Raw genomic sequence first — 9811 nt, 5'->3', positions numbered from 1 at the left:
AAAAATATGAGTGTTACATATGCCCTTTCCTCTACTGCTGGGAAATATCTTTCATTCATTTAACACGTAACTGTTGCCTGGCTACTATATGTCCAGTGGTAAGATAATACACATGATTCCTATATTCAAGGAATTCCCACATTAACTCAGGGAGCACTGTAAAGCAATTTATAAGACAATGCATTAGGTCCTGTAAAAGAGGTATGAATAAGTTTTTAAAAGAATGAAAGCTGACTAAAGTTTTTTTCTAAAGAAAAAGGTAAGAATCGAGGTCTGTGATTACACTGAAAACAGTGCAACTAAGTTTGCCTGGGGGAATTGTGACATGTGAGCTGGATCTTAAAAAGTGAGTAACTGGGACTTCCCTCGTAGCTCAGGGGTTAAGAATCCGCCTGCTAATACAGGGAACATGGGTTCTATCCCTGGTCCAGGAAGATCCCACATGCTACGGAGCAACTAAGCCCGTGTGCCACAACTACTGAGCCTGCTCTCTAGAGCCCGTGCTCTCCAACAAGTGAAGCCACCACAAAGAGAAGCCCGTGCACTGTAAGGAAGAGTAGCCCCTGCTCACTGCAACTAGAGAAAGCCCGCGCACAGCAACAAAGACCCAACGCAGCCAAAAAATAATTAATTAATTAATTTTTTAAAAAAACAAACAGCGCTTCCCTGGTGGCACAGTGGTTGAGAGTCCGCCTGCCGATGTAGGGGACACGGGTTTGTGCCCCTGTCCGGGAAGATCCCACATGCCCATCTCACGGCTGGGCCCGTGAGCCATGGCCGCTGAGCCTGCGTGTCCGGAGCCTGTGCTCCGCAACGGGAGAGGCCACAACAGTGAGAGAGGCCACAACAGTGAGAGGCCCGCGTACAACAACAACAACAAAAAAGAAATGTGTAACTGCTTTCCAGTAAAAGAAAAGTGAGGCAGAAGGGCACTGCAAGAAGAAAGACAGCGTGGGCAATGTTATAGAATGGTGAAAGTCAGAAATCTTCCATGTGAAGAGATCTGTTTCTCCTGTAGCTCTAAGGCAGGTTGTGATGAAAACAAGTCCAAGCTTTAATGGCAAGGGTGGCAACACTACACAGGAAACTGAATACACAGACTCAACAGGTTGGTCATGCCAAAGTCAGGGCTCTGATGGAGAAAATACTGGACTCAGTTCTGTAAACCTTAGAAGCGGACATTTGGTTGGAAGAGCCTGAGAAACTTGAAACCTCATTATGCTAAACTGAATAATGGCCACCCGAACATAGCAAGTCTCAATCCTTGGAACTTGTAATTACTTTACCTTATTTGGAAAAGGGGTCTTTGGAGATGTAAGTTAAGGATCTTGAGATAAGGAGATTACTCTGGATTATCCAGGTGAGCCCTAAATGCCATCACAAGTGTTCTTATGAGAGAGAGGCAGAGGGACATAACACAGATACACAGAGGAGGCAACGTAAAGACAGAGCAGAGGGATGCAGCTACGAACCAAGGAATGCTGACAGCTGCCAGAAACTGGACGAGGCAAGGAACTGATTCTCCTCTGGAACCTACAGTGGGAGTGCTACCCTGCCAACACCTAGATTTTGGACTTCTGGTCTCCAAAACTGTGAGAGAAGAATTTTATGTTGTTTAACTCAGCCAGTTTGTGGCAATTTGCTATGGCATTCCCTAGGAAACTAATACACCCAGATTTCCCTGAACTCTCTGGACTGGCAGAAGCCCTTCCCTTGCCCTTGCTAGCAGCCTCCTGCCCCTAGAGGCCCTGCAAAGATGTTACACCAGGTAGGTGCCTCTCAAGACGATGCTTGTCCTCTTCAAGATCCTGGCCCATGACAATGGAATATTACTCAGCCATAAAAAGAAACGAAATTGAGCTATTTGTAATGAGGTGGATAGACCTAGAGTCTGTCATACAGAGTGAAGTAAGTCAGAAGGAAAAAGACAAATACCGTATGCTAACACATATATATGGAATTTAAGAAAAAAAAATGTCATGAAGAACCTAGGGGTAAGACAGGAATAAAGACGCAGACCTACTGGAGAACGGACTTGAGGATATGGGGAGGGGGAAGGGTGAGCTGTGACAGGGTGAGAGAGAGTCATGGACATATACACACTAACAAACATAGTAAGGTAGATAGCTAGTGGGAAGCAGCCGCATGGCACAGTGATATTGGCTCGGTGCTTTGTGACAGCCTGGAGGGGTGGGATAGGGAGGGTGGGAGGGAGGGAGATGCAAGAGGGAAGACATATGGGAACATATGTATATGTATAACTGATTCACTTTGTTATAAAGCAGAAACTAACACACCATTGTAAAGCAATTATACCCCAATAAAGATGTTAAAAAAAAAAAAAAAGATCCTGGCCCATCAGTTCCTCCAGAAACATAATGGATGCATTTTTGGGTCAAGTCACAGCACAGCCTTAAAATAAAGGAATATAATGCCTGCTCTGGGAGGAAATACTATACACATTACCGTAGCTGAAAGAAACCAAGACAGCATAAGCAAGAATAGATCTTGAAGGTGTTGACTACAAAGGGCAGACTATAAAGGCTGGGTGAGGGGAATTTATTAAAATGGGCTCATTCTCTTCTTACTCAGAATTTAGAGTCCTGAGAAGAATACCTGGATCTAGTCTTAATATGCTGCTGGGATTGTTCCTTGAGACTTGAGCGTGACTGTGGCATACAGCAAATGAAGAAGAGGGGTCCAAACAGCCTTCGCAGGATCACTGAGGTAAAAATCAGAAAGCTCGGGGAGGGAGGAATAATAGAATTGGTTTATAATCAATAAGCTCATCTGAGAACTCACCATCCAACTGTATTCCCTAAGAGGACAACAGAGGGCACCTTGCTAAGGCAATAAGGAATGCACTGGCGAGGGGGCTCCTAATGGCTTTGGGTTCATTGGCTAACCTCTGTAGGGCAGGGATGGCAATAATAGATATTATCATGAAACTATATTTGTAAGAGTAGGGTTCTGGAAGCACAGAGGCCTGTGAACATTACTACAACGGGCAGTAAGGTAGCAGACTTTTGGTGTTGTTCTCTAAGAACTAGACCCTCAGATCTGTGACCCAAAAGGTGGAAATGGGCTAGACTCTCTCACAATCATCTCAGTGACTCATTTGTGGAATTTGTGTTCCCTGCTTCTGCAATTTAGGCTCTGTGGGATTAGAAGTCCTAGTTCTTGAAATGGTGTGTGGGGATGCTTCCTTTAGGAGACAGTAACAGTTCCACTATACCTGAAACTATGACTATCACTTGGTCATTTTGAGCTTTTCATAATAGTAGGCCCATAGACAAATGAGGGAGTTATCATATGTGGGGGGGGGAGGGGTCAACTCTGATTCTCATGAAGAGCTAGTTTGGGGCTATACAAGAAAGAGCATGTGTGGAACTCAGGGGATTCACTGCGGCATATCCTAATACTGGCATGTCCAATGATAACTGTAAATAGTCTATTGCAACAACGATGGCCTGATAAGGTTAATACAACTGACGGTTCACAGCCCTTGGAGATAAAAATCTAAGTCACCACCAGGCAACAACACAGACTTGCTGAAGTGCCGGCCAAGGGCGGGGGCAATCTGGACTGGGTATTTTAGGAGAGAGATGATGAATATTAATTACTACTCTGAGCCCAGTTGCTGCAGTGGGCGCTGCAACTAATCCTTGTGTTGGATTTCTTTTGCACTCTGCTTCATATGTCCTCATATCCTCTCATCTAGCCTTTACTTCAGTCCTGCTGCAGCAACCAGCTGTGTGGAGACGTCTTCGGGCAGTGACTTCCTTTGGTTGCTTAGCAGGTTCTCCCCTTCTGCACCCAGGCTTCACTGTCACTCCTGTTTAAGATGCCGGCTGGAGCCTTCTCAGCCATGCTACACGGAAGCAAATCTGGAAAAGTAGGAGAGGTAACACCCCTCAAGACAACCCCTGTCCAGTGGGGAATGGAAACCCATGGATAAATACTCCTTTCTTGGGAAGATAATTCTGAGGTATGGGAATTCCCTGGCGGTCCAGTGGTTAGGACTCCATGCTTCCACTGCAGGGGGCCCATGTTCAATCCCTGGTCAGGGAACTAAGATCCCATAGGTCATGTGGCACGGCCAAGAAAAAAGAAAATTCTGAGGTGTATTCTGCATGGCTGTTCAGGGGACTTTAGTGAGACTGAGCCCCACATCAAGTCAATAATAGTGATCAAACTCAGTAATTCAAAAACCATTACATTGGTTTTACCCCCTTCCCTGTTTTACTCTTCTCCTGCCCTCACTCATGTTCCCTAGGATGAGTAGTATGCTGGTCAATGTTTTTTCCTTGCTCTCTAGGAAAAAAAAAATCACCCTGGTTTGTACCATTTGCCCATTTCTGCAGTTGGATAGAGATATGCATAGTTGGTCCAGTTGGTCCTTGGGAGCCAGTAGGAGCTGAGTCTGAGCACACCACTGCTCGGGAGCATGACCCCAAATAAACTACCTGCCTACCAATCTTTGTCTCAGAAGACACAGGTGGCTTAGGAGGGACGAAGAGTTACCTATCTGTCTGAGCCAATAAGCAGAGAGTGGTTGGTACACCGACATTAGCCATGGATACCAATAAGACAAAATATTATAATGAGATTGGAGGGAGAAGAATTTCTATTATATAACAAATTGATGGTGGGAAAAGGGGTAGGGGGTAAGAATTTGAGGATACTCAGAAGTTTCTGCTGGGTAGATAGTAATGCCATTTCCAGACACAGAGAATATAGGACAATGGTGAGTTCATCCTTGGATCTATTAAATTTAAGGGTTTTTAAAGATATTCAGGCAGAGTGTGGAAGCTGTGCACAATATTATTGTGAAATGTTATTGTTGATAATTACTCATTATTCCTGGAATATCTCGCCTGCCTCTCTCTTCTCCAACCCAGGCAGCAGTGAGCAGTGCTTTCCATATTTACTGCCCTCAGGGGAGGGCTGTTACTACAGAAAAGAAAAGAGAAAGATGAGTCCATGTTCAGTTTATAAGTTTCAAAACAGAGCTTTGAATCTCCTAGTAGAAAAAATAGGTTGGGATAAAAAGGTTTTTTGAGTTTCAAAAGCCTGGATTTTGAGCGCCAAGAGCCAAAGTTGATGCCATTAGCATCAGATTTCGATAGAATGAATGATGATAAAAGAGCCAGTTTTCCTACCCTTAAGAGAGAGTTGGAGGTGAAAACAAGATATAGTTGAGTGTCTCTGAGAAAGGACCCTTCTCCCAGCCTACATCCTCACTGCTGAGCTATCAGTAGGAGACAGTGATATAATTCCCAAATAATGGTGGAGATCTGAGAGGAAGTGTGTGCCCACTTCCTATCAGGATCCCTATGAGATGGTAAGCCCCAGGTAGTTCTCCTTGGCTAGCATACCTAGCAGCAAATAATAGCTATAGTAGAAATGATGATAGTGTGTGATCTGACAGTGTGCTGGAGTCCAGCTGCCAAGATTTCAGTCTCCAGAGTAGTAGGGGATAGCATGCAGAAGTTTCCACAATCCTAAAAGAGGGTGGAAAATGGTTGAGAGAGGGCCAGTGAACCAGGAGAGCCTGTAGAGATGGGACAACAGCCAGAGAATGATAGGTGACCTGACAACAGCTAGAATTACAATACGGAGGGATGACAGGAAAAAACCAGTCACCCTCGTCCACGGCCATGACCACATGTAAGCTCCTCGTACTTAGATTCTACTCGTGAGAGAATGGGGAGAAAAGAAAAATAATCATTTGATTGAGTTAAAGCCTGAAAAGACTGGGGAAATCTGGAATGACTACATCTTTACACCTAAAATTTACCATAACTAATTACTGTAACTTAACCAAAATTTACCACACTAGAAGATTAAAAGAAAAAAGGCCATCTCAAAAGATACAGAAGACATTGTTAAGTAAAATTCAGTGTCCATTTATGACCAGTAATCTTAGTGAACTAGGAATAGGAGAGAGCTTCTTAACCAAATAAAGGCTAGAAAGAAAAAGACAAACCCCAAATGAAAACAAAATCCAAAACCCTACAGCAAATATCATTCTCTTTAAAACCAGGAATAAGACAATTATGCCTGTTATCACCATGTCTATTTGTTAGACAGGACACTAAGATAAAAAAAAGAAACACAAGTTGAGAGGAATGGAAAGGAACAAGCAAAATTGTCATTCAAAGATGCTAATGAATGTCCGTGTGAAAGTGAAAATAATTATTTTAGACATAATGAAGTTGAGGAAGTTTGTTGAATACTAAGGTAAATGTACAAAACTGTTGTATTTTTGTACACCAGCAATAAACTATTAGGATGTGTAATAAAAAAAAGACATTAAATTTACAGTAGCAAGGAAAAATGCAAAGTATGTTGGGATAAATGTAGCAAAATATATGCAAGACCACAGTGGAGAAAATTGTAAAACTTTTTGAAAGACACTAAGATTTATTTATTTTTAAACTTTACTTTTTAGAACAGTTCAGATTTACAGAAAAATTGTGAAGATAGAAGAGAGAGTGCCTATCCACCCCACCCTCAGTTTCTCCTGTTATTGCCATCTTATGTTAGTATGGTACTTTGTTGTAATTAATTAAAAAAACCTTGATGCATTATTATGAGATAATAGAAAATATATCTGCCCCCAGTTCCCAGCACAGAGCTCCTAAAACCCTTGGCATTTCCTAAGTGATAAGAGCACTAGGAACATCTGTTGTTCTACTATTGATCTTTTTGTTTTGTTTTGTTTTGTTTTTGCGGTACGTGGGCCTCTCACTGTTGTGGCCTCTCCCGTTGCGGAGCACAGGCTCCGGACGCGCAGGCTCAGCGGCCATGGCTCACGGGCCCAGCCGCTCCGCGGCATGTGGGCTCTTACCGGACCGGGACACGAACCTGTGTCCCCTGCATCGGCAGGCGGACCCTCAACCACTGCGCCACCAGGGAAGCCCTACTATTGATCTTTGATCTCTGTTCCTGACACAGAACTTCTGAAAGCCTTGTAATTCTCTGGGTGGTAATTTTGTGGGTGATAGGACTGTCTTTTGTTCTAATGAGACAACTCTGCATGGGTTCCTGGATGAGGGCTGGGAGAAGGGAGAATGGCTGAAAATGGAGTCAATGATAGATAATGCTGTGTGATGAAGCCTCCATAAAATCCCAAAAGCATGGGGTTTGAGGAGCTTCTAGGTTGGTGAACACATCCACACTGTGAGGGTGAGGCACCCCAGCTCCATGGGGACAGGAGCTCTTGTGCTTGGGACCCTTCCAGAGCTCTCTTCATCTGGCTGTTCATCTGTATCCTTTATCATATCCTTTAATAAACTGGTTAACGTAATGTTTCCCAGAGTTCTGTGAGCTGCTCTAACAAATTAATCAAACCCAAGGAGGGGGTCGTTAGAATCTCAGCCTGTCCGTCAGAAGTACAGGAGATAACCTGGGCTTGTGACTGGTGTCTGAGGTAAGGGGAGGAGGGTAGCCTTTTAGGACTGAAACTTAACCTGTGGAATCTGATGGTATCTCTGGCTAGATTGTACCAGAATGAAGCTGAATTGTATTGTATCAGAATGAAGCTGAATTGTAGGACACCCAGTTGGTGTTCAGGAATTGCTTGTTGGTATGGGGAAAAAAACCTCTACACACTTAGTGACCGGAAGTGTCAGAAGTGACATGTTCTCTGTATAGGTAAAGGAGATACACGGGGGAGAAACACAATGGGGAAGAACTGGATTTTTCCTTCCATAGAAAGGAAGAAACAGGATCTTCCCTTTACAATAATTATGAACTAAAATTCATACTTTATTTAGACTTCTGTAGTTTCTACCTAATGTCCTTTTTCTGTTCCAGGATCCTATTCTGGATACCACATTACACTATTACATTTAGTCATCATGTCTCTTTAGGTTCCTCACAGCTGTGACTTTCCTTGTTTTTGATGGACCTTGACAGTTTTGAGGAGTACTCATCAGGTATTTTGTAGATTGTCTATTAGGATTTGTCTGAGGTTTCTCTCATGATTAGACTGGGGTTATAGTTTTTGGCCTCACAGAGGTAAGGTGCTACGTTCATCCCATCATATCAAGGGTACATATTATCATCACTTATCACTATTGATGTTGACCTTGAACACCTGGCTGAGGCAGTGCTTGTCAGGTTTCTCCACTATAAAGTTCCTCTTGGGGCTTCCTTGGTGGCACAGTGGTTAAGAATCCGCCTGCCAATGCAGGGGACACGGGTTTGAGCCCTGGTGCAGGAAGATCCCACATGCTGCAGAGCAACTAAGCCCGTGCGCCACAACTACTGGGCCTGTGCTCTAGAGCCTGTGAGCCACAACAGCTGAGGCCGCGTGCCAGAACTACTGAAGCCCACATGCCTAGAGCCCGTGCTCCACAACGAGAAGCCACCGTAATGAGAAGCCTGTGCACCACAACAAAGAGTAACCTCCACTCATCGCAACTGAAGAAAGCCCCGCGCGCAGCAGCAAAGACCCAACACAGCCAAAAATAAATAAATAAAATAAATATAAAAATAAAATAAATAAAGTTCCTCTTTTCCCCCCCTTTCCATACTGTAACCTTTGGGATAAAATTACTATGCTTATCCCACACTGTAGCAGCGGTAGGTCATGCTCCCCTTCCTTGGGGTGGAGGGTGAAGTATCTACCTAAACTATTTTGAATTTCACACAAAGATTTGTCTCTACTCCCCCATTTATTTACTAAATGATTTATTTATATCATTACAGACATGTATATTTATTTTATACTTTGGGTTATAATCCAATATTTATTTATTTTGTTGCTCAAACTGTTCCAGCTGTGGTAATTGTGGGTTTGATTTTTTTGAGCACTTCTTTACTTTCTGGCACTAAAAGATGCTCCAGGTTCATCTTGTATATTCCCTGCCCCAGTCCTAGAATCAGCCTTTTCTCCAAGGTACCTGGGTTCCTTTTATTGGAGATATTTATTTTTAACCAGAACAATGTCATTTCTTTTTAAAAAATAATCTGAAGCAATCTATTTATTTATGTATTATTTTTGGCTGTACCAGGTCTTAGTTGCAGCACGTGGGATCTTTGTTGTGGCACGTGGGATCTTTGTTGTGGCACGTGGGATCTTTAGTTGCAGCATGTGTCCTCTTAGTCGTGGCATGCAGGATCTAGTTCCCTGACCAGGGATCGAACCTGGGCCCCCTGCATTGGGAGCATGGAGTCTTAACCACTACACCACCAGGGAAGTCCAGAAAGTATAAAGATATTTGTTCTTGTACCATTTGAGAGTACTTTGCCAACTTGCTGCCCCATCACCTTCTAATACCTTAGTGTGTACTTCTTATGAACAGGATCATTCTCATCTACATAACCACAGTACAATCATCATAATCTGGCAGTTAACATTCATACATTACAACCATTTAATATATCCTCAGATATAGTCATGTTTCAGCAAATGTCCAAATACTGTCTTTTATAGCAATGGGGTTCAGAATCATGAGTTGCCTTATTTGTCATGTCTCTATGATGGTTAATTTTATGTATTAACTTAGAGGGTGTTTTTGGATGAGATTAACATTTAAATTGGTAAACTTTGGGTGAAACAGATTGCTCTCCATAATATTGGTGGGCCTCATTCAATCAGCTGAGGGCCTGAATAGAACAGAAACACTCACCTCCCCTGAGCAAGAGGAAATTCTCCAGAACACAGTTTTTGGACTTCATATGTACCATTGGCTCTCCTGGGTCTCTAGGCTGCTGGCCCAAGTTCAGATTTTGGATATGCCAACTTCCATTATCCTGTGAGCCAATTCCTTACAATAAGTTTTTATATATACACATACAC

General features: G+C 43.1%; 1 long non-coding RNA gene across 1 annotated transcript; it reads left to right on the top strand.

The window, feature by feature from the left end:
* The first annotated feature begins 2596 nt into the window (after positions 1 to 2596).
* Positions 2597 to 7670, top strand: LOC117311097 (uncharacterized). The gene is made up of 3 exons (XR_012330130.1): positions 2597 to 2727; positions 3821 to 3904; positions 6455 to 7670. It is a non-coding gene; the product is annotated as an uncharacterized lncRNA (long non-coding RNA).
* Positions 7671 to 9811: the final 2141 nt, after the last annotated feature.

Source organism: Tursiops truncatus, chromosome 2 (assembly GCF_011762595.2).
Source record: "Tursiops truncatus isolate mTurTru1 chromosome 2, mTurTru1.mat.Y, whole genome shotgun sequence".
NCBI classification, from domain to species: Eukaryota; Metazoa; Chordata; class Mammalia; order Artiodactyla; family Delphinidae; genus Tursiops; species Tursiops truncatus.
The sequence above is the reverse complement of the archived record's forward strand: the minus strand, read 5'-3'. Positions and strand labels throughout refer to the sequence as shown.